Source organism: Vicugna pacos, chromosome 2 (genome assembly GCF_048564905.1).
Source record: "Vicugna pacos chromosome 2, VicPac4, whole genome shotgun sequence".
In the NCBI taxonomy this organism is placed as follows: Eukaryota; Metazoa; Chordata; class Mammalia; order Artiodactyla; family Camelidae; genus Vicugna; species Vicugna pacos.
In genome coordinates this window covers 31,050,824-31,075,277 of record NC_132988.1, presented here as the reverse complement: position 1 = coordinate 31,075,277, position 24,454 = coordinate 31,050,824, and the positions used below count along the sequence as shown (strand labels likewise).

The 24,454-nt window shown below is 36.0% G+C and overlaps 1 protein-coding gene across 1 annotated transcript in view; it reads left to right on the top strand.

Moving 5' to 3' along the window:
* The first annotated feature begins 210 nt into the window (after positions 1-210).
* The window catches only part of INTU (inturned planar cell polarity protein), a 171,360-nt gene continuing 147,116 nt past the window's right edge, over positions 211-24,454 (top strand). The window contains exons 1-3 of the mRNA XM_072937772.1: positions 211-361; positions 1,699-1,767; positions 21,681-21,772. The gene's annotated coding sequence lies outside the window, so the exon portion shown is untranslated. The remainder of the gene's footprint in view (positions 362-1,698; positions 1,768-21,680; positions 21,773-24,454) is intronic.

Here is a 24,454-nt window from a genome sequence, read left to right as displayed (position 1 = left end):
GCCGCGTCTGCCATCAGCCAGGAATTGCCCAGAATTGACCCGCGGCTCCCAGGCTGCCCCGTGCCACACAACATGCACCGGCACGCACGGGCACGCACAGGCACGCACTGCCACGCACAGGCACGCACAGGCACGCATTGCCACGCACAGGCACGCACAGACACGCACTGCCACGCACAGGCACGCACAGCTGCCGAGAAGCACCGCCTCCGCCAGTGGCTCTCTTTGCACAGCCCCGCGTAGCGTCGCTGCCGTTCTCCTTGCCTCTCCTTCTCTCTCCCTTAAAAGAGGCGACTTGCACAGCGCTGTCGTGGTCCTTGAGTCTCACACATACCTGTCACTCCCTTTGAGACACAATGAGGTACTTGCTGCGTCCCATGCCCGCCGTCAGGTTTCCTGGTCATGCGGCCGAGATTCCCCCACTCCTTAGCACCGCTTCCCCTCGCGGAGTAAATCCCGACACGCGTGTCGGACCGTTGGCTTCCTCAGCCCCTGCCTGACTTTGTGTCTACGTGACCTGATTTAGACTTCCCTTAACAACCATCTTCCTCTTTCCAAGGCAGCAGCTCCCCCTTTTTAGGAACCATAATGGTGGAATGGCTGCAGGGAACCTTTCATTTGTGGGTGGAGGGGGGGTGGGGAAACAAGAGTTTTTATATACAAAATACTCCGTGACGTATTTTCTACTTCTATAATCCCATCCCCAAAATATTGTTTTTAAAGTGTAATGAAGGGAATCCTAGGGTCATTCTGGAAGTCAGACTGCCAGGTAATTCTCAATTACTGCCCATAAGATAACCTTCCTGGAAATACTTTCAATACATTTTGAGTACGCAAAGAACATGTTGCCGATCCTGCCCAGGCCAAGAAAGCACGGTGGAACCTGGATGGGCCCTATAATGTATGTGAAGTGCTTAGCCTGCCATGTATATTGGTATCCAGTGTTAGCTATGATTACCATGCTGCAAAGAGGGGGCAGAAACAGATTTGAGCAGAGTGCCACAGTAGGAAAAGTACATGTTTAAAGTAGCAAGCCCCGTATCCACATGGACCCGTAAAAAGCTAAACTGGCCACTAATTCGTGCCCAATTTCAAATGCCACCCTAGACCGGCAAACAAAGGACATGCAACACATACTCCTTTTTTTTTTTTTAATCTCACTTTCCATAAAGGAAACTGTAATATTGATCCTGGGGGAAAGACTTGCCACCATTACTTAAAAGTTTCTGCCTTATAATGAAAGGAGTGAACCATATACTGATACATGATTTGAACCCAAGCTACATATAGTGAGATGCCGTATTACATGATTTGGCTATTTTTAGAAACTCACTCTAGAAATGAAAAAATAAGCAAATACACAATTGGAGATATGTAGAAATAGAATCCTACAGCTTGTTGGACTGAGAGGAGGAAAGGGAGTGGAGGGGCCAGAGACATGGAGAGAAAGAGTTTTGCTAACATAAACTCTGAATTGAGGGGGTGAGGGGGATATAGAGGGGATGGGGCAGATGAACTCTTGTGAAAGTGAGTTTGGTTAGGAAACATAAGGAAATAAGTCGGAACTGATTTTGATAGATTATCTTCCAGATAGAAATAGTAGAGCCTTTCTTTTCATTTTTTAAGTATATTTTAAATATGGTATTAATATTTTATATTTAGTATAATATTAAGAGCCTTTCTTTTTGTTTTTTAAAGGAAAACCTAGCATATGGTTGTTGAAGACTACAAGACCATTCCTCGTTTAAGCCAAGTCCACTTAATAAGGTCAGAACAAACTCAAACTTAATGATTTGTAGATTTTTTTAATAAACAGCGTACTTTAAGATGACAAACATATAATGGAAAAATTTGGTAAATCACTTGCAAGTTTATCAGATTAAAACCAGCAACTACTACTATTTCAAGTGTTCTTCGGTTTTTATGTTATGTGACTGGAAATCATAGTTTAAATTGTTAACAAAGTTGGTAATTGATGTACTACTACTCAGCATGTAGTCCTTTAGGAGGGTTATAGATTTTGAAGGTCAAAGCAATGCTGCTAACTAATTGTTATAATCTTAGGCTTGGAGTAGGAAACACCATGGTGTGTGGGAAAGAGCTTTCTCTTCAGCACACTATTTAAAGAAATAAAAATAAAGATGTCACTGAAGCTATTTCAGATCAATTCTAAAGTATCTACTAAAGGCCCAGGTCACTGGGTTGGGTGGGGTATATTATATAATGGCTAACAGGGCTTTAAAGTCACTACAATGTAAATTTTTATTTCACAAATATTGGTTTATGACATGTGGTACTCAAGTAACACTCACAGCTACAACTGTAACATAAAATATTCTAGAGGGAAAAAAGATTGAAAAGCCTCAAGATCAGAACAGTATCTTAAACCAAAAGGAAGCTAGGTCAAAACATACCATTTTCACATGAAAGATCATAAAACTTGGATTTTCCTGTAACTGAAAAAGGTAATCTCCTGATCAGCTCGTACACATTCTTATATCGATGTTTATGCGCCTCTCAGACTCTTCATGTTTGGCTACACTTTTCTGGATGCCAGCAAAAATCTTCCCTGAAATCAAAAATACCCCGGGGTAGAATTTCTTTTCCCAACAGTACAACTTGAAAACTTAAAGAGTCACAGTGCCCTCTAGTGACCTATTTTTAAGACCTGTTTTTATTTCAATCTCAGAGAACAAAAGTTTAAGTGAATCTTGTACACTTAACGAGAGTTTTTCCCATAAATGTTTATAAATGACAATTTCTGAGGGAGGGAAGGTAACAATCAGCACAGAGCACACTGAAGAATGACTCCTTTTTTGTTCTTCCACTGCTCCCACAGTTACATTGTATCTGGAGGGCAAAAAAGGCTTAACTCCAATCAATCCTGTGAAACAAGGGCCATTAAAATGTACAGATGTAAAATTCTTATCTAGAATTGTGATAAGGACAAGTTTGTGGAGTTGTGGATCTGTATTTCAGTCCCAGATCTATCTATCAATTCCTGACAATGAGACCTGTGCAAAGGAACTTGATCTAGCTGCACCTCACTTTTCTTCATCTGTAAGTGAATAAGGTTGACAGTGTTGGAGAGGATGCAGGAAAATGAACCCCAAACACTTCTAGTGAGAGCATTAGTGCTTCAGCCCTTCTGGAGGGAAAACTGGCAGTAACTCTCAAACTAACAGGAATTTTCTAAATTTGTTGCCAGTAACTCTCAAAAATCAGGAGTTTCTGAATGTACATTGCCTTAGTGCCAGAATAATGGCTAATATTTAACTCTTACTCTGTTCCACACACTAAGTGTTTTAAGTATATTTGCTCATTTATTCCTCACAAAAAATCCTATGCATTAGTACTATAATTAACTCCATTTAAATATTAGGAAATGGAGACACTAAAAGTTGCCCAAGTTTACACAACTAGTAATTGGCAAAGCCTGGATACAAACCCAGGCATATGATTCAGCATCCACACTGCTAACTAACCATTATGCTATACTTCCAGAGCTTCCTCTTCTGGGAATTTATCCTAAGAAAATAATCAAGAATATGTATGACTTTTCAATCAGGATGTTAATCTCAGCATCATTTACAATAAAGGGGGAAGAAAGGCAAATAACCTAAATTACCATTAAAATGATTATGTTCAAGCCAAACCATTGACTGTGTAACCTTGAAGAACATCTAATGACGTGGAGAATGTATCCTCATATATTAAGTGAAAATAGCAGGTTAGAAACATACATGTGTATATACATAAATATGTATAGTGTGCTCCAATTTTTAAAAATACATATTCAAGAAAAAGGAAGGAAAATTTTACAAGTGTAAATAATAATTATGTCTAGTTGGTGAGTTTAGGGCGTAGTGATTTTTAGTTTCTTTTTCTATACCCATTTTCTAAATGTTTTAAATTAACTCTAAAAATACTTTATTTTTTATAAGGGGTTCAAGCCAAATGTGCTGTAAGATACTTTCTAGCTCTAAATTTCTATTATTTTGAACGTGATAAATAGAGATTAGTCAAGGAATTTTAGAACTAGGAGGAGGAAAAAAAAAAACTATTACCATCTCTCCAGCAGTTTCCCAATCTGTTTGATCCTCAGAATCACCTGGGGAAATCAAAGTACACACTCCCTGCCATCTTCTTTCCCTGATCCAAATCACCTGAGGATGATTCTTGTGATTTAGCAGGGTGGGGAACTACTAATTTACTCCCATTGTATCTTTTCAGTCCTCTCACTAGCCATAAAATAGCATTCTTATAAACCAAAAGCAGACTAGAGCCATCATATACCATTGGTTATTATAAGCAATCCAGTTAATATTGATATTGACAAATTTTAATTTCAGGTTAAATTTCCTAATTTTCTTGAGGAAAAGTGCATCATAAGATAAACAACAAATTTACTAATTAAAAAAATTTTATACTTAGAAATAATAAAAGTTACACCCACTAACACTGAGCAGAGAGAATGTATTCTTACCTATATTCATTGCAAATAGCTTGTCCACATTTCTCAACTACATGCTTATTTAAAGGAACTAAGACACAAAATCAGACCATCCCCCACCCTGAAAAAACATATTTGATACTGTGGAGGGAAGGGGCAGTTCAGTTAATGTAGAAGAAATTTTTTTAACATTTTTTATTGATTTATAATCATTTTACAATGTTGTGTCAAATTTCAGTGTAGAGCACAATTTTTCAGTTATACATGAACATATATATAATTCATTGTCACATTTTTTTCTCTGTGAGCTACCATAAGATCTTGTATGTATTTCCCTGTGCTATATAATATAATCTTGTTTATCTGTTCTACATTTTGAAATCCCAGTCTATCCCTTCCCACCCCCTACACCGTTAGCAACCACAAGTTTGTATTCTATGTCTGAGTCTGTTTCTGTCTTGTGTTTATGTTTTGTTTGTTTGTTTGTTTTTAGATTCCACATATTAGCGATCTCATATGGTATTTTTCTTTCTCTTTCTGGCTTACTTCACTTAGAATGACATTCTCCATAAACATCTACATTGCTGCAAATGACATTATGTTGTCAGTTTTTATGGCTGAATAGTATTCCATTGTATAACTATACCACATCTTCTTTATCCAGTCATCTGTTGATGGACATTTAGGCTGTTTCCATGTCTTGGCTATTGTAAATAGTGCTTCTATGAACATTGGGGTGCAGGTGTCATTTTGAAGTGGGTTCCTTCTGGATATATGCCCAGTAGCAGGATTCCTGGGTCATATAGTAAGTCTATTCCTAGTCTTTAGAGGAATCTCCATACTGTTTTCTACAATGCAGAAGAAATTTTGTTTTAATCAAAACATTGTCCAAACGTTCTCAATAGTCTTAGTTGCACAGAGTAAGGAAAAGACATTCTGCACACAGTGAGAGCATTTATGAAGAGAGAAGGAAAGACTTACAGAATCTCCCATGAAAAGTTTAAGTATTTGTCACCATTTTAAAGCTACTTGGCATATTTTTAGAGCAGCAATTTTTATTTGTGGTATAGTAACCTAAGTGAGTCGCAAATTAACTGTACAGAAAGAGATAAAGTTACACTAACTCTCAGGAGAGGCATGTCACCAGAGTCTATCTTATCCAAGTCACAGACTTAGTTGCATGGTATACGCATGTCATTTTGCCTGAAGACATCTACCACAAGGTGTACCTCAGCAGAAAACAGGGGGCAGAGTACTGATCTAAAAATCGATAGGTAAATAGAACTGAAAGGTAAGATGGTTCATCTCTCATTCCTAACATTCAAAAGAAAGTATCTCCTGATGTAGCAGTCTTGACAAAAGAAAACAAAAAGCATACATATGCACACTCACAAAACATTTAAAAATAAAAACCAGGACCAAGGTTGAATTAAAAAAAACTCTATGAAAATAGTTTGGCAAAAGCAGGCATCGTGGTGACATGAATTGTGGGTAGCGTGTGCTGCTGGCTTGATTGCTTCCGTGACTTGTCAGATAACACCTACCCCAAGTTCTAACTGCAGACTCTGCTTCAATTCCCTTACCTGAGTTTTCACTCTGCTTTCTCACAGTCCTGGAAAATGTTCTACTCAAGGCAGCAAGTACACACACAGCCCAGATGAACTATAATTAAGGTGGCAAGAGACCAAGAAAAAGAGCAGGCAGTGTTAGTTCAATTGTTTCCTTTGCACGGGCAGCAGATGGACTCAAGGTCTAATAACCCTTTTGTACTTCAGCTAAGGCTGACAATATATCATTATGCTCAGATGGGAGCAAGAAGAAGGTGCCTAGCAACTTGGACTTGGAATGCCTGGGCTTTTGTCAATTTACGTCATAATCTTAATATTAAACAGGCTTGCTCTCATTTGCCAGTCATCACCTCATTTTATGTTTTTCAAACACAAGAAGATTAAATAGTCTTTCCTGAAAGTACTTTAGCCCCTTAGATATAGAACAGTAGTAGTATTTAGGAGTCTCCCCTTATAAATGTGTACATAAAACTGCCATGAGCCTTGATGGAAATTATATCAGCAAGTTGGGGGGCCTACCATGGGTAATATTTTCATTAGCCACAGTATTCACATAACCCAGGCTCTTTTTGGAATTCAGTAAGCTACCACGGACTATTTTTTTGGACCCCATTACCCTTGTGTTCTTGTGCTTTATGTATATAAGAAGTCATTAGAACTTCTATTTCAATAATAATAATAATAAAAATAAAAATAATAATAAAAATAAGGGGAGAGGGTATAGCTCAAGTGGTAGATTGTATGCTTAGCAAGCATGAGGTCCAAGATTCAATCCCCAGTACCTCCATTTAAAAAAAAAAGAAGAGGAAGTTCTATTTCTATTTAGTTTTATCTTTTCTCTTTGAATCTCTGTGTTTTATAATGCAAATGAAATGTGTGCATTTTGGACTGTGTGCTCAAAAACATTTTAGATGACTAGATCATGGTGTGTGCTCAATTAATAGTTGATGAAGGACAATAAGAAGGAAAGAATGAAGAAAGGAGGGAGATCTGAGAATGAATGAAAATCACCAAACTATCAATGGACCACATGCCCCTCTCACAACTCAGTGCAGGAAGAAAATTCTGTTAGTAACGTATGACAGGGAGGACAAAAATCACCATTTCTCTCTAATATCCTGCTATGACGTCTAATGTCAATCCAGGAGGAAGACAGAGCTTATTAAGCTTTCATTTTACTCTTTGGTGAAGAAGAGACATATTGGGAAAAATTAATTTCTATCAGGAAACCCAGAAATATTAGTTCGGGATTTAAATAAATACCCAATCCTAAGGTCCCAGGTAAATAATTTAACATACAGCTCGCATTCTCCTAAATTTCTCACTGCAGATGCCAGTGCAAAAAAAGAGATCATTATATAGACAATGAGTCTAAATTATCACTGAACTCTTACAAATCTTTTTTTCAACAAAAAGATGGAAAAAAATGTTGCAAATATAATTATCATTAATTATGATGAAAAACATACAATCATGTATGTTATTCATAAGTGGACCCATCCTCCCCAATAGCCATGGACATTTGGAGTCTGAAGTAACTTCAAGGAGGAGAAAGTACGGAGATTTTTATGGACCACATAGTTCTCATCAGCTCAGGAGAAAGAGGAAATGTCCTAGTCCAAACCTGACTTGGAAGAGGAAACTTTTCCCAACATTTTGTAGATGAATGTTTGTCTAATATAATATCTTCTCCATTCTTCTCCCAGTACTGAACTCTCCTGCCATATGACAACCTCTGCTGAGAAAAGTTGTGTCCATCTCATCCTTATCTTATCCCTATCATCCTATGGTATATAACCATATACTTGGAAGATCTCAAGTTAAGTAAATGTTACAAAGGACCATAAAATAGTACGGAGAATAAAAATGTGAGAAAAGCAATTAGTAAAAAAATTAATGGAGGCAACGGAGAAACAAAAAGAAAGTCATTGTAGCCAGGCCATTTAGGGCTTCTCTCTTGAGTAAATAATGTCATATTCCTGTTTTAAACACAAAGAAGATTTTTTTTTTACTTTTGTTTTGAAGTGTAGTCAGTTTACAATTTCTGGTGTACAGCCCAATGCTTCAGTCATACGTGAATATACATATTTGTTTTCCTATTAAGAAGAATTTTTTTCTTCCTTATCTTTTACACCCATTCCAAATCTGTTGAAATATTATTGGACCTTTTCAAGATGGGTATTAAACTTCCACAAGATCTAATATTTTAGAATTCCTTATGTAGAGGGATAAAAGAAGCCAAAAATTCTTCTCCAGGGTCCTAATTTCAGTTGGACAGCTAACTTCCTGCAGAACCTTGAGAATGTATTATAACCTTTCCAGGTCAAGGCCGTGACTTTCTCATTGGTGAAATGGAGCTAAATTATCTTTTTACACTTTCCTTATAAATTATTTTGAAATCCAAAAATCACTGGGAAGTTTTAAAACATTGTGTTACTTTTTTTTCCTCCAAAGATAAAAAGGGATCATCCCTCCAATGAGGGGAGGACACGACATCTTCAGGATTAAGTCATTTTAGATGCTTACATGTACAACATTCTTAAAAAGGAGCCTCAAACTTTCAGCTCTGGATGACCTCTCACAATTGAGCCACTGTTTCGATACATTCTTATAATGCCAAGGTTTTAGAAAAGAGGGTAAAAATACCTTCTTTGGGCAATTTGTGTGCAAATGGAACAGCTTGTTAAAGATTCCCTCAATGAGAATGTGTAAACACTGGTCTTGGCCACAAAGAAACAATTTCCTGGGGCAAACTTCATGGTCTGATTTCCCAGAACTACCCTGGAAACTGAGCAGAAGGAGACGCCTTATACTGCTTTGTCTGTAGCCACAAAATATACACATAGGGTCCCACCCAGCCTGAATTTAACCCTGTGCACCCCAGAGAGAACAAAAATAATAACAGAACTTCCATAATGAGGCCATTGTACTATAAAAATAGTATCTGCACTATCTACACATGAAAGCCAATATAATTATGGTCCAGGAAGCTAAGTTCCTTCAGAGTGGAAATGTGAACAGGTACCCTGTGATAATATTTTCTAGGAAAGAAACCATTCAAGATTACCTCTGCTCCTCTCAGCGATATTTAGTTTAAATCCGACCTAGGGTGGAGGAGGAGAGCACTTGCTATTTTACTCCGTTTAGAGTATTTAATGGATCTAAGTTAATATTTACAAGAAAACATCTTACTGTCAAATGTTAATTTTTTTAATTGTCGTTATTATAATTGTCAATCTACCAGAAGAAGGTTTAGAACAAGTCACTCAGACTTACTCTATTATCCTATGGTTAGCTACATCTCTGCTACCATGTTATGTCCAAAATCAGGCTTACCAATGTCTTTGTATCCTACTCCCATCCCATCAAATAAGTTTACTGCCAAGATCAGCCACTTCTGTTAGCTGATTGGAAACTATAGTGTCAGCATCGACCACTCTCTTTCCTTCTCTCTGAATACTCAACTGATCAACATCCTTTTAAGTATTTCCTAGAAGTGACTGTCTGCTGCTGCCATGGTCCAGGCCTTTAGCATCCTGCTCTGATTGCCTCTCACCTTGCCTTTCTACCATTGCTTCTCAACACTAGATGCACTTTAGAATTTGAGAAACACCCTAAACCTTTCATACAAATATCCCTAACTTCTTATTGTTTGCCTGCTTCACTCAAAATAATGAGAGCTTTTAGTGTGCATGTGGAATTTTTAAAATAATTTTTAAATGGGAGTATTCTATAGTGATATTTATATTCATGCTATCAAAGGACACACAAGTATTTCTGATCTCTCAGTGTAAAATTCCTGTGCCATTTACTTTGTAGGAAAAATTGTTCTCTGCTATAACTGAGTTAGAAATAGTTATTGCTATTATATGATGTGATTGAAAGAGCACAGGACTAGAGATTTGCATTTTAGTTCTGATTCTTGGTTTTTATTCTGCTGAGCTGCACTTTTAATTTTTTTAGTGAGCATAATCATATTTTCCCTACATACCTCACAGAATTATTGTCAGGATTAAATGAGATAATATGTATGAAAAAGTATGAATAACTATAAATTCCAAATGCCCTCCTCTTCAGCATACTTTATTTCTAGATAGACTGTAAACCCTTAGATTAACTCTAGTTTAAGTAAATATTGAAAATTAAGCATTATTCTACAAAGAAGAAAAAGCATTTTTCAACAGTTCTTATCTCTGTAATCATGTATGCTTGAGGCTGTGCACCAGAGGCAGCCCTCTCTGCTTAAAGGAAGTATAAGTCAGAGTATGTGGAAGCCCTCTCAGGCTCCCAACACTTTCTCCCTCATCTGTAAATACTCCCCACTGTCCTTGGCAAACCATCCCCAAACCTGCAAATAATTCTTGCTCCCTAATTTCAAAGACAAGAAGAAGCGACAAAAGCAACAGGTAAACCGCCAGCCATGTCTTGCTTCCGCTTAAGTTCCTCAGGCCTGATTCTCCTCCAAGTCCCCCTGTAAAGAGGGCTAGAGGGAGATAGAGGAGAAGCTGCTACTGAGAGACAGGGTGTTTACATCTGGGGAGGGCGCCTCCTCATTGGTTTGCTGATGATAAGAGAGAGTGTATCTAAACGTAAAAAAATAACAGGATGGCATTGAATGAATGCGAGGGGAAGGTAGAAGGCCAAGACGACTTTCACCCTAAAACCACACAGCAGACACTCGAATCTAAATCTGCCTTGGATCCTAGGTCCCCACTTAAAGATTAATCTAGACTATCTCCTGATTCAGGGGCCAAAAGAATATTCAGGTCAACTGAAGTGATTTATAATCATATCCCAATATACCAGATAAATCCTAGTTAAGTTCATATCCCATGGGATCTTAACCCAAAAGCAAACAAATAACAACAACAAACTCTTCTCATAAAACAGAAGTGACTCATATCAAACCTCCTTATCCTAGATGTTTAGAAACACGGGCAAGTTTTAACAACCCAATACATGTTTCTGAATATGAATTTAGAGGATTCTTCAGTTAAACTGTTTATAGACACAGTATTCATTTACCTTCTTATTCAATTGAGAAATTATTTATTGATTATGTAAAGGTAAATTGGCAAAATACATTTCTTCTAAGAGCTTACAGTATAGTATTATGTTTCTCAATCATTTGGAGTTACTGAATCATTCGAAACCTGGTGAAAAATAGAGCTGCTTTTACCAGAAATACACAATACTTGTAAAATTTGCATCAGTGTGAAAGGTTGAAGACTACTTGATGCTTATTAAGAACTCTTAATGTTGAAAGAAAAATAGGTATGAATATAATACAAAATAATATAGTATTAAAGCAATAAGATCTGCTCTAAGAGCTTAGACCAAGGAGCATTTATTTGGGTGTAAAATGCTCAGGTAAGGATTCATGATAGAGGACACTTTGGGGCTAGTCCTTAAAGGATGAATAGGGCTTTGCCAGACAGGGATGGGGTAAGGAAACAGCGTTTAAGTCTATAGGAGTAACATAAACAACAGTAGGGGATCACATAAATGTATGCATATTAGGTATTTACAAACAAGAAAAAATTTTAAATTCCACTAGAAAACTTAGATTTCATCCTACATATAATGCCAAGTCATTAATGTTTTTTAAATAAGAGAGAGATCGTCAGAATGGTGCATTAGCAGGATTATCCTAGTGACAGTAAGGGATGAATTGGTGTGGATTAAGATTAAAGATAGAGAGAAGGTTGTTGCAGTGGTATAAGGAAGTAGTAAATGAGTCAGTGGAAGTAAGGCTCATGTAACTAATGACACTTAAGAGATAGAACCAAGTAAAACTGGCCATTGATTAAAATGTGGAGGGTACAGCAGAATGAGGAATTAGAGGTGATTACAAAGATACCTCTTTCAAAAATGTTAGGAAACCCAGGAAATGAAGTGCATTTTGAGTGGAAGATCAGCTTGTTTAGGGCAGATTGAGTTTGAGCTATTAATTGTCCCTGAAAATAAAAGATTTTGCTTATGATTCTATCCATTAGAATACTAATTGAATTAATAACTACAATATTAAAATAAAAGAGACTCAAACAAAATCTTAAGACCCCATGAGGAAATCGTTCAACTGTCCAAGAGAAATTTCAATCCTTATTCAAATAGGTATGAATTCAGTGACTCATTTGCAACTCATATCACATCTCCAAATCCCAGCCTCTTTAATTTCAGACTTTGCAACATAAAAAGACCAATCCACAGTGTATGAAAACAGAAGGTGTGCCAGTACTCAGCAATAAGCAGAAATAAGCAATGTTGCCAAACTTATCAAAAACACTGATTTCTTCTAAAGAGAAAGAATCTCATCAAGAGTTTAGGCAACAGTTACCTGACAACAGCAGGCACTAGAACTTTTATCAGAAACCAGCTTCCTGTCTCAGACTCAGCCCTCTCAGAATAGACTGAGATCTAAGTGAGACCCAAGACATCATCTAATGCAACCTTCCTTGAATAAACAAACAAGCTAATGTCCAGGGATATTAAGGAAGTCACTTTAGTAATAAACAACCAAACTAGAACTTTTGTCTCCTGACTCCTATTTCAGGTGTGCTTTCCTCAGCCCCATATTTTCAAATGTTTCTCTGAGTCATGAGTTAAACCAGTGGATTTGGAGTTAACCTATGTCTCACAGAGCAGACCTCGGGAGAATACTGAGTTGCCATGCTGATGGATTATCAGGGTTGCTTCCAGCTGTTTGGGCAGAACCACTCAAACAGCTGCCTGAGATGAGGGATGAGTGAGTACACACATGTGTACTTAGTGAGGAAATGGTTAGAAAGGGGAAATCGTTTCTTCATAGATGCCCTCCATCCTCCCAGTGGCTGCTGAGAGATCTGGTATCAAAGGATTCTGTGTCCTCCACCCTCCAGCCTGCCCTCTCTCACTGAGCCTCATACCCCCAAGTTAGCTACCCCAATTCCTTACTTGAAAAAATGCTAGTGCTTAAAAATTATTGCTCTGTGGAATAGAGAAACAATGTAATGAAAATGGTCTTTGAACTTCAGAGTCTGGGAAGCTACAGTGAAAGAGCCTGTTAACTACACTGGTACAGGAGCAGAAACCAAACGCTTTATCAAAAACGGTTGGAAAATTAGACTCTCAGGGAGCAGGACCCAGGAATCTGTTCAGAAAATTCCACAGGACTCTTAATATTCAGCAAGTTTAGGAATCTCCAGTATAACATGTATTTAAATTGTTTTTGCTGAGGTTACATTTTCAGTGTTCCATTTCAGTAGCTAATCTAAAACTCATACACAGAAAAAAAAAAAAGCAACACAAAACTGCTGGAGATTGAATGTGACAATGCAAGTACTAGAACTAGAAGGTTTTGAAGATTTCATCCAACATCCTGTTTCTCATATGGAAGGATGCCTCATGCATTGCAGAAATTTCCCAATGTTGCACGTTCACGGAAAGGAAAATTAAGTGTACTGGTTGTTTTCTTCTTTTTCTTTAGATTACTGATAGAGAATAAAATTCAAAAAAGGGTATCAATTTCAACTGAATTCCTAAAGAAGAGAAAAACAACTATATGTAGACAAAATTTGATAACCAGTTTACCCTCCATATGCTAAATCATTAACTTGTTCTCTGCTTAGGCACCAAACAAAGATTTATGTGCCCCAAAATACTCAACTCACTTGACACTTTACATAAGAAAAAACAGCAGGCCTCTCCCTTAGTGAGACTGCTCCATGGCTATTTATAAATGGAGTAGAATAACAAATCATTAGGACATGTTCGAGAGGGGAAAAAAACATGACTAACTACAGTTATTATATTTCATGTGTGTCAGTCTACTATCTCAGCATTTATAGAGCCCACAGGAGGAATTTTTTGATAGTTCTTTTCAGTTAAAACCAGCTGGTAAAATTTATAGCTTTTCTGGTTCACAGAAAACTATGTGGGTTGTTGGGCTTCTAGGAAGTAGAGAATAAATGATATTACCAAGAAATATTACTTTTCAACGTATTTTATGCTGGCTCTATATCACAGTCAAACTTCAGTGTTTCTCCAGGACCTTCTAAAATCCCAGAAAAAGAAATAATATTGGAAAATTAGATTAGTCTTACAGAATGAATATCCTCAAGGGAGAAACAGTTTACTGCGTTAGATGAAGTTTCTTTTTTAAAAAAAGTCAGATTGTACCTGCATGCAAATGTTCCTTAAAACATTAAACTAATTATTAGCTAAGGCAAAGCCTACTCAGCAAGATTTGTTATATCTTGCTGTACGTCAGCACTAAATATTACCTATTATAAGGAATATTTTCTGCATAAAGTAGACAGCAAGAAAATGTAGAGAAAATGGGGCTTTTTTTCGATTGACACACTAGGGAGAGCATAGAATAAGTTTTAGAATATTTGGGGTGCATTGAATTTAAAATTATTGAGATGAGAAGAAGATTGTTACAGCATGAGTGTGTCAAGCATAAGAGAATATTATAGTGGATTGTCAGTGCTCTGTTTCTTAACCTGACTGGTAACTTTGTGAAACCCAGTGAACTGTATTTTTTTTTTATACTTTTAGGTATATTTGTTACATTTCAGTTTAAATAAAAGTTAAACAAAAGAGAACATAATGTCTCAACCATTCATTAATCTCTGATCCCTCTTGAAAACACATTAAAATTACACTGAAGAGATCTTTTTTAGAATATGAAAATGAATATACGTATGTATATGCATGACTGGGACATTGTGCTGTACACCAGAAATTGACACATTGTAACTGACAGTACTTCAATTAAAAAAATAATAACACTTTTTCTTTAAAAAGAAAAGATCTTTTTTAAGTTCCATACCTACAGAGCAAAAAGAACAGGAGAGGATAAAGTAGAAAGATATTAACTACATATTGGAAAGTGGGAAGTACATGGACTTGTAATAATTGACTTAGAAGATAAGAGAAAACTAAATTCTTGCAGAAAAATGAGTTTCAAACCTTGAAGAACCATAAAAAATCTCAGGAATTGGGTCTACCAGGTACCTCTGAAGTTCAGGTCCTGGTGGGACTGAAAAATAGAAAGATTGGTTATTCATCTCTGTAAGAAGCAGTTAAACCGTTAGATATCCTTCATCACCCCAACAAAAGACTAAGAAGGTTGCACCTTAGAAATTTTGGACTAGGAGTCTTTGGGCATGGCTGGGGGCAGCATTGCCATAGTGAGTGAAGTTCTAGATACTAAATAGATCCTCAACCCCCTCTTCAAACTCAAAACTTGACTCTTGGAATGCTGACAGTGAGCCTTATAATCCTAGGCAAGAGGATAAAGGATTTCTACCTGGGGAAACTAACCATGAATAAAGAAAAAATCCATGTATTCAGAGTTGACTGTGATCAGCAAGCTCCCAACAGAGAAAGCAGTCAGTCAACACACCCTCCAGACACACACTTAAACACATACACACATCACCCCACCACACACACACACACACACACACACACACACACACATACGCTGAGCTTTCAGTCAACTCTAATATCTCATTCTTAATTATGGACAGGCAAAACTTACAGATATCAGAAGAAAAATCTTCCATACAATGGAATACAATTCAGCAATAGAAGTAAACTATTGTTATCTGTAACCACATGAATGACTCTCATATGGTAAGTGGAAGAAGTCAGACAAAAAAAGACTAATGCTGTATGATTCAATTATGTAAAGTTCCTGAAATTGCAAGGCAATCTACATGACAAAATGTTTGTCAGTGGTTGCCTATCAGGTGATTGGCAGTATGGAGAGATTATAAAGGGACACAAGGATACTTTTGAGGCTGATGGGTATGATCATTATCTTGAGTGCGGTGATGGTTTCATGGAAGTAAACACATGTCAAATCGTATCAAATTTCCTAGTTTAATGTGTACCTTATTGTATTGTATATTATACCTCTGTGAAGCTGTTATTAAAAGTTATAAATAAAATAAAATAAAATAAAATAAAATAAAATGTAATTATAGATATGAGTAATATTTACATAATCATAATAATGTAAACACTGAGTAAGACATGGTTTTTTAAGAGGCTGGAGGCTGGGATATTTAATTTGCATTTTTCTGATTTCTATTTCAGTTTTGTACCTCTTCGTATACTGATTGGTTATTGGGGATTTTTCCTTCTGTGGATTGCTTATTCATGCTCTTTGACAGTTTGGTTGGTTTCCCTGTGTTATCCTTCCTGATTTGCAGGAGTTCCTTATATGTTCTAGATATTAATCCCTTTTGGGTTACATGTGCTGCAAACATCTTCTCTCAGGCTGGCCCTGTCAGTTAACTTTCTCTAACTCTTTCCTCTTCTTTGCAGGACACTTAACTTTCTTTATCCAAAACAGTGGGCAGATAACAACTTCAGCTGACTTTACGTGTCTTTATGTGACTTTACATGATATCCTGGAATTTAATTTTCTGGACAAATTACAAAATAACTTAAAGGAATCCTCTGTATTATAAAATCAGTGAATTTGCTTGAGGAATAAGTTTGCCCCAGCCAGAGAAATCTAAACATAACTTGAGAAAATAACAGGCTGTGTAAAGTGGTGATAAGAGAAATAATGTGTCTTGTTAAACTTAGTCCAACTTCACCTCCCCAAACTTCTCCACATTCACTTCTTTGTTTTTGAGGAAGTAAAGTGCAGCGGTAAACCTTTCATATGATGGACAGGATTTCAAATCCCAGAGCCTCTATTTCCCATGTAAAATGGAGTTGCTAATATTTACCTCACAGGCTGTTTTGAGAATGAATTATGATAGTGTAAGTGCTTAATTAGCACAGTAGCTGGACCATAGTTAGCACTCAGTAAGTGGTAGCCATTAAATTACCGTTCCCCAGCCCATTCTCCCTTTCAACCTAGCAAAAATCCTTCTACTTATCTTTTAAAGCCAAATTCAAAAGACATTTCCATAAAGTCATCCCCAAATCAGTGCTAGCTGACTCTAGTACACCGCTGCTTAACCTCAATTTCACCCCCAAAATATTCATCACTCTAAAACATTCATTACTCTCTTTTCTGTGGTCTCAAGTGCATTATTCATTTTACTTACATGCATGTAAGAATACTGTGATGAGCTCAAAAGATGACTATTTCCCACAATAAAATGTGAGCTCCCTGAAGCTAGGAATAATTATCTCTGTCACTCATTTTTAACACAGTGAAGGGTTTCCTTCGTAAATACAGCTAACTACTAGGCTAAACAGGTTATATAGATGTAAATGATAAAGGGAACAAAGTGAAGAGAAACAGTATTTTGACCTATCATAAAGAAAACTATCTTTTAAAATCACAGAAGTAGGAGGGAGGAGAAGGAAGAGGAAGGAAGGAAAGGAGGGGTTGGAGACAAAAGGTAATGAAGAAGAATCCTATAGAAGATTTGGAATATAAGAATATCCTACTATATTACCCCTTTTCAAAGTAGTTCAACCATACACACCATATGAATTTCTCCAGTAGAGTTTATTTAAATTGCTATGTTTAAATCAATGTGTATCTATTATGGATTAAAGACACAGTGTCACTACCTTCATTTTTAATTTTTTGTAAAAGAAAGTTGTATCTGTTTTCTCAGCAAGTTATTGTGAAAGCTCGAATGGTGAGAAACTTTACCAATGTATGGAAATTTTCACTTCTAGGTGAAAATTAAGTGCTTACTTAAAGTGATTGTTATGGGCCCCCCAGCCTGTTAACACTCAACTTTCTTAAAAGGGGCGTGATATATTTCAGTACTTGTAGTGTGAAAGCCAAAGCCCCTTGCCATTCTTTGTTAATGATGCTTTAATAAAGAAATCATCGTGTAATTGATTGTTTAGTTCAACGTTCCCCCGTGCCCAGGAGTCTGATTCGGCATTAGCCATCCAGGAATCTGCATTTTTTAAAATTGAAGTATAATCGGTTTACAATTGTGTTATTTTCTGGTGTACAGCCTAGTGATTCCATTATACATATATATTCCTTTTCATATTTTTCATTATAGGCTGTTACAAGGTATTGAATATAGTTCCCTGTGCTATACTGATTCAACATTTAAGTAAAATAAGGTTTAATCTTTAAGCAGACAGTTTTTATTTTTGTTTATTTTATTTCTGAAGTAAAATAAGACATTACATACCTGAATAATGTTTACCGTACTCCCTGGTGGTAAATTTTTTTTTTAATTAAACGTGACTACTTATGACTTTATACATTATTCTTGTCTTTTGAATATGTTCTAGTTATCTATTTCTTTAAAAAATCACTGCAAATTGGATTGTCTTAACAACAGTCATCTTATTATTTCCACTGGTTTCTGTGGGTCAAGAATTTAGGGAAGGCTCATAGGGTGGTTCTGGCTTGGGGCCTCTCATGAATTTCATGTGTTATATGATGCTTTCGAACTTTCTTACAGAGAATATTCTAGCCCTGTCTATCCCATGGGTCTGTGTTCCTTTTTAAAGTTGAGAACAGCTTGCTATCTGAAAAGACTACTCTGAATCCTTTGCATTTTCTATGAGTTTCATTCAAAATGGATTAATTTGTTCACTAGTTCATCACCTTCCTCTTTTATTGTATTATGAGCAGCAAGAAAAAGTCAGATCATTGAGTTCATTAGGCACACAGTCTCTGTTCCACATTCACGCAGACAAGAATTGTGCTAAATTTTCTGCCAATACATACGGGGGTCCCCTTTCTCCAACTTCCACTTATGTTCTTTTCATTTTGCTTTAAGCCTTCATAGACAGTATTCTTGAGGCCCTTCTGCTAACACTCTTCTCAAGTTTCTTCCAGCTTTCACTAACATCCTCACTAGGTGCTTCTGGATTTTACTATCTCTTCCTAAAGGATTCTGTCCACTTTAGGTTTTTTGTTATGTCAGCACTCCATTTGTGTATCAAATTCTGCTCCAATTATCTATTGCTACATGGTAAATCACCCCAAAATGTACTTGCTTAAAACAACAACAATCATTGTATTATCTTTTGTGATTTCTGTGGCTCAGAAATTCAGAAAGGAATCAGTTTTTGATTCTGGCTGAGTCACTCATTTGTAGTCACACAAATGTAGTTCCTCTATGTGCTTTTTCCATGTAGGCTAATTTCGGCTCCCTCACAGCACAGCAGTATCGGGGGATGGGGTTAGCTTCCATGGTCTGACTTTTCCAGAGCAGTCATCCCAAGAGAACCAAATAGAAGCTTATGGCCTGGCCTGTTCTTTGCTAATATCGTAAGTCATGCAAAGTCACCTCAACTGGATTCTGTTTGTGAAGCAATTACAATCCTACCCAAATTCAGATTGAGGGAGCTAATTAGACTCCATCTTTTTATGGGTGAATCGCAAGGTTCTTAAAGTATACCTGGTATGGGTGTTATTTTGCACCCATTTTTCAAAAATACAATCTGCTACATAGTAATACTTTTAGACTTCATTCCACATGGTTTCTTTTTCTAGCTAGTTTTAAGTGAGGAGCAAAACACACCATCAGCCATTAGAACAGGAACCCAGTTGAGGTGGGAGGGAAGGGGCCATCATTTAACACTAGGTAACCATGGTGTTTTGTTTTTTAACCATAACTTCATAATCATAATCCTCACTAGTATACGAAATTAGTTTTTCAGTGTATACTTTGAAGGAACCCATGCTTCTTTTTTCTTGAAAATGTCTGTTAATAAATATGATTATTTTGTTATTCTTCTGTAAAATGCTAGACTATGTTGCTTTTGTGCAGCCTTAATTCCTCTACAATGAATGGTGTAAAATATTAAACACCTGTTTCTTCACTCATTTTTCATACATATAGCAATATATATAAATCTTTCTTTTAAATAGCTTTATCAATACGCCAAATAACAACAATACTCATATTTGATTGGCAGGTTTAAAAGTCATTTTTTTAAACATTTTTTGCATTGATCAAATCGTCTAGTGAAAATTATTATTTTTCACTATTGGAAAGAAATCAAAACTCTTTTCAATTTAACTTTATCCCCTTGAATGATATGTTACCTGCTGGAAACTTAAGATTGATTATATTTTCAGTGATTCCAACACCCCCATGTGTCAGTATGTATTGCCATCGCATAATTAGGAGAAAGACAAATATATGAAAATAAATTTAATAAGCCATTTAATACATTTGATACCATATATATACATGTACATAACTCACGCCTGCTTTGAAGAGTTATTAATAAAATGATACTGTAGCCCCTAGAAAGAGGGACCAGTCCATCACACGTGGTGTGGTTTGTGAGTCTGGCTATTTGGGGAAGCAGGCCTTCTTAACTCACTCCTGTTATCGACACAACGCCCCATTTGCGTTTACAGCTGAGAGACAAATATAATCAGACAGTGTGAGTATCTCTTGTCTCTGTGACTAAAGTGACCTTTTCTGGAACTGAATATACTCTGGATTTTTTTGAACAGTCCAATTCTAATTTTTGTGTCTCATGAGTATGTTTATATATGTCTTCATTGCTGATGGAAAAAGTAGTCCCATATGTACAGGTCTTCTGTGCTAACATCTCTAACAAGTCCTATACCAACACATAAACATCAATCGAGGTGAAAATACAACGTGGCAGCCTTGAATTGAAAACAGCATGGACGTTGGAGTCAAAAAGACCAGTGTTCAAATCCCTACTGGCTCACATATTATCTCTGGAATCTTCAGCGAATTCCTTCTCTCTGAGCCTTTGTTACCTTGGTTGTAGTAATGGTTTCACAGGTGTTTGAGTATGTTCAAATCCATCAAACTGTATGCATTAAATATGTGCAGCTCTTTGTATACTAATAATATTTCAATAAAGCTGTTTAATAATTAATATATGGTATAATATACCTACCTCAAAAAGTAAATTGGGGAATCTATGCAAGGCTATAAAGTGCATGATCCATGAGTAGTCTGGAAGCTGTTTTTTAGTAGTAAAGGTTTAGCTTTATTTACTTGGGTAATTACAGGGTTCTAAGAAATGTCAAGAGAAAAGAGGAAGAAGTGGAAGTATAATTGGACAAGAGAGAGGGTCTTTTCTTAAAATAATTTTGCTTTCCTTCAAAAGCAATAGAATGTATTTCCTGAGAAACAGAGACTGCTAAGGCAGGCTAACTAAGGGAGAATTTTAGCTTTAGCTCTTTGACAACAAGGCCTGGATTCCAACTCCAACCTTTGTACAGCTGACTAGTTAGGGTTCATACCCATTCTAATGCAAACACATGAAAACAATTAAACAGCTAAATTCCAGCCTGGCTTCTCAATACTATGGCTTATTTAGCTCTTAGCAGGGGATGTTACTGTGGCCAAAAAACCTGGTTTACCACAGAGTGATTTCTGCAGAGAATGTAAAATCATATCAGCAGGTTTGTTACAAATCACATTTTGGCAGTAGAATAAAGCTTGAATATTCAATTGGCAGTGTGTATGTGTACCTCCTGTATGACCACGTCTACTCTAGAAGATTAAAGTGGAAGATTAAAAATAGCCTTGATAATTTGGACAAGAGGAACAATAATAAAACCTCCTATTAATTCATGGAGAAAAATGCTGATGGTTCTAATATTTGAATTATATTAACTCAAATAATTTGAACACCCAGTTCTCACTTATATTTACAGATAAGTTTATCAATATATTTAAAGGAAATTGCCTAACTTTCCACTTCTTTCATCTTGTTTGATACAGCTCAATATTATGGAATTGGCAGAATTAAAATCTTCCAAAGACACCATTTACCAGTCTGAAGCCTACACGCGTAAATCCAGCTAAAAATACAGGTAGAATAATTTCATTTCTTTTTTTGTTTAGTTTTTACATTTGGTTGGCTTCCTCATTTTTTTCTTTCTTAATTTTTTAGTTTTTTATTGAAGTATAGTTTAATTTTTATAAACCAAGGTAGAATCCTTTTTAAAAGATACAGTAGTTGTAGAATCTCTAGATAATCAAAATGGCAATTTATTTTTAATCATATAAAAATTATGCACTTCATATCCAGCTGTCATGGAGCAATTGAGAAATTACTTTGAGGTTAAGCTTAAGTATGAATAAGTAATATAATAATATATCCTAAAGTTTTATGTCATATGTGTGATTTTTTTTATTCATTCTAAAAATACCTGTGTGATGTGGATAAAGGCAGTTTGTCTCCAGGCTATGAAAATAATTACTGAATAAAAACAGAAATGAAAGGAATAAAATATTACAAATGTTTAGAAAATCAGTAAGGACATATTCCAAAACCTTCATATTAAAAATGAGAGAGAGAGAATCTTTGCTTTGGAAATCTCAGATTACAACCATTCAGCATATTCAAACTCATGAAGACCACTGTGTGTTGATTCCATATTTTTCATGTCATGATCTTCTCAGGTAAGTTAGCCTCAAATGATTATATTCTTTTCTAAAATAAATAATTTCCTATATTCTTAGAGCTAGCACTTGCTAAGGAGAGAAGAATGAATGAGTAAGTGAAAGAATTCCACAATATCTATAAACATCAGGGTCTTCAAAATGGAAATGAAGAAAAAGAAATTTAGTCTCTCTCTCCAAGTTAGTAACCTGAAAATCAATCTTTGCTCATAAAATAGTACCACAGAATCCGTTTCCAGGAACTTTATATAAATCATTTTTTTTCTTGTGAGTAGAGTCTTGCTTCTGTGTTCTATCATCATATAAGTCACCAATCCATTAGGCTTCATAAGCTTATCCATGACCGTTGTATGAGAAGTTAGACCTTTTTATGGAAATTTTTTGTGTTATAACATATATAACAAAATTTGCTATTTTAACCATTATTACATATAAAATTTAGTGGCATTAACTGCATATACAGTGTTGTGCAACCAACATCACTATCTGTTTGATTTACACAGAGGAGTATAAGAAGAGCCAAGATTTTTCTTAGAAAGCAATTCTGCAGGAATCAGTGCTGAATGTTAATGTTATTCCTTCATTGTCCAAGGCTCTCGAAGCTCCACTTTCTGGGTTAATGACTTACCTAAGTACATGTTAGGTATCTGCAAATTTGGAACATCATGCTTTCCAAACATACCAAACTTCACTACCAGTTTCAATTAAAAGGGATTTCAAGAGTGTGAAGTATTGGATAATCTAAAGTTGGTGTGAATCAGAGGTCATAACAGTTATCTCCAACAAGCCTTCTTTCTCTATAGGAAGAAAATCATGATAAAAGATACAGAAAGTAAAATATTCCTTTTTCTCAAAAAACTAATTTTTTTGTTAGAAGATAAAGATGATCTTCTATTCAGGCAAGGAAACTGGTTAGATTTTCTCTCTTTTTTTTTTTTCAAGAAAATGTCAAATTTACCTTTTGCTCTTTTTTTTCTCTTTTGGTTGATTTCTAAGTATACGGATCTGCTCTTAATTAAGAACACAGAACACATGAACTTAAGTTCCTTTCCAGAAAATGGAGCCTCAGATTGGCTACTGTCCAATTTTTATCAAAAGCTAAGCAGCAAAAAAAAAAAAAAAAAAAAAAAAAAAAAAATATATATATATATATATATATATATATATATATATATATATATATATAGCATTACTGAAAGGACATACAATCCATTCATTCCATGAGAAGTTTTTAATTTTATTCTTGTGTGTCAAGATAATATTTGAAGATATTAAACCAAAGTTTCCATCATCCCACAACCAGTTTTCCAGCACTCTGTTTCAACACTGAGGCAACAGCAATAGCTTTCTATGTGAGCTGCTCCTGGACTAGAGCATATACAGAAAGAAAATAGAGTCAAATTCTTGGCTGTTGAGTTCACAAGTAGACTCTTGTAAATCTATGGCATGTTCTGACTCTCGATGTCACTAGCAATATGAATGAAATAAAAGGGTGTTTTGAATTAAATATATATATATTTTATATATATATATATATACATATATATATATATATATATGTATATCACCTTCCCTTAAAATATCAAAATCCAGAACCTAGTATATATACCATGAATATAGAGTAAGGAAGCATGTTTGATAATATAAAATCAAATTTTGGCCCCCAAAGTGATAAAAATCCAGCAAAAGGGAGGAAGAAAAAGATCAGAGAGTATGTAGCCAGGTGTTAGATCCTAACGGGTACATGAGAAAGGACCCCAGTACTCTGCTCCCCAGTCATAGTTGAATCTAGAAGCTAAGCCTGCTCAGTATACTGTGCTGCTGTAGAACTCTGTGGAAGACTGTTGACTCTTTGAAGCTCCTGCCCTAGAAGCTTACAGCAAAGCTGTGGTGGGCCAGCCTGGGGCTGCTGTTGGTTCGTAGGCCGGGCAGTTGGAAAAGAGAGCTGGAAGAGAAATGAGGAAGCAGGAGGATAAGCTGAAAACTGCTGGCATCTTGGCATCTGTCTTCACTGCCTCTGACCAATAATAGCTTTCCAAGTATAATGGATGCTGCTTTCACTTCTGCCTCCTAGACCTCCTGCAGCTTCC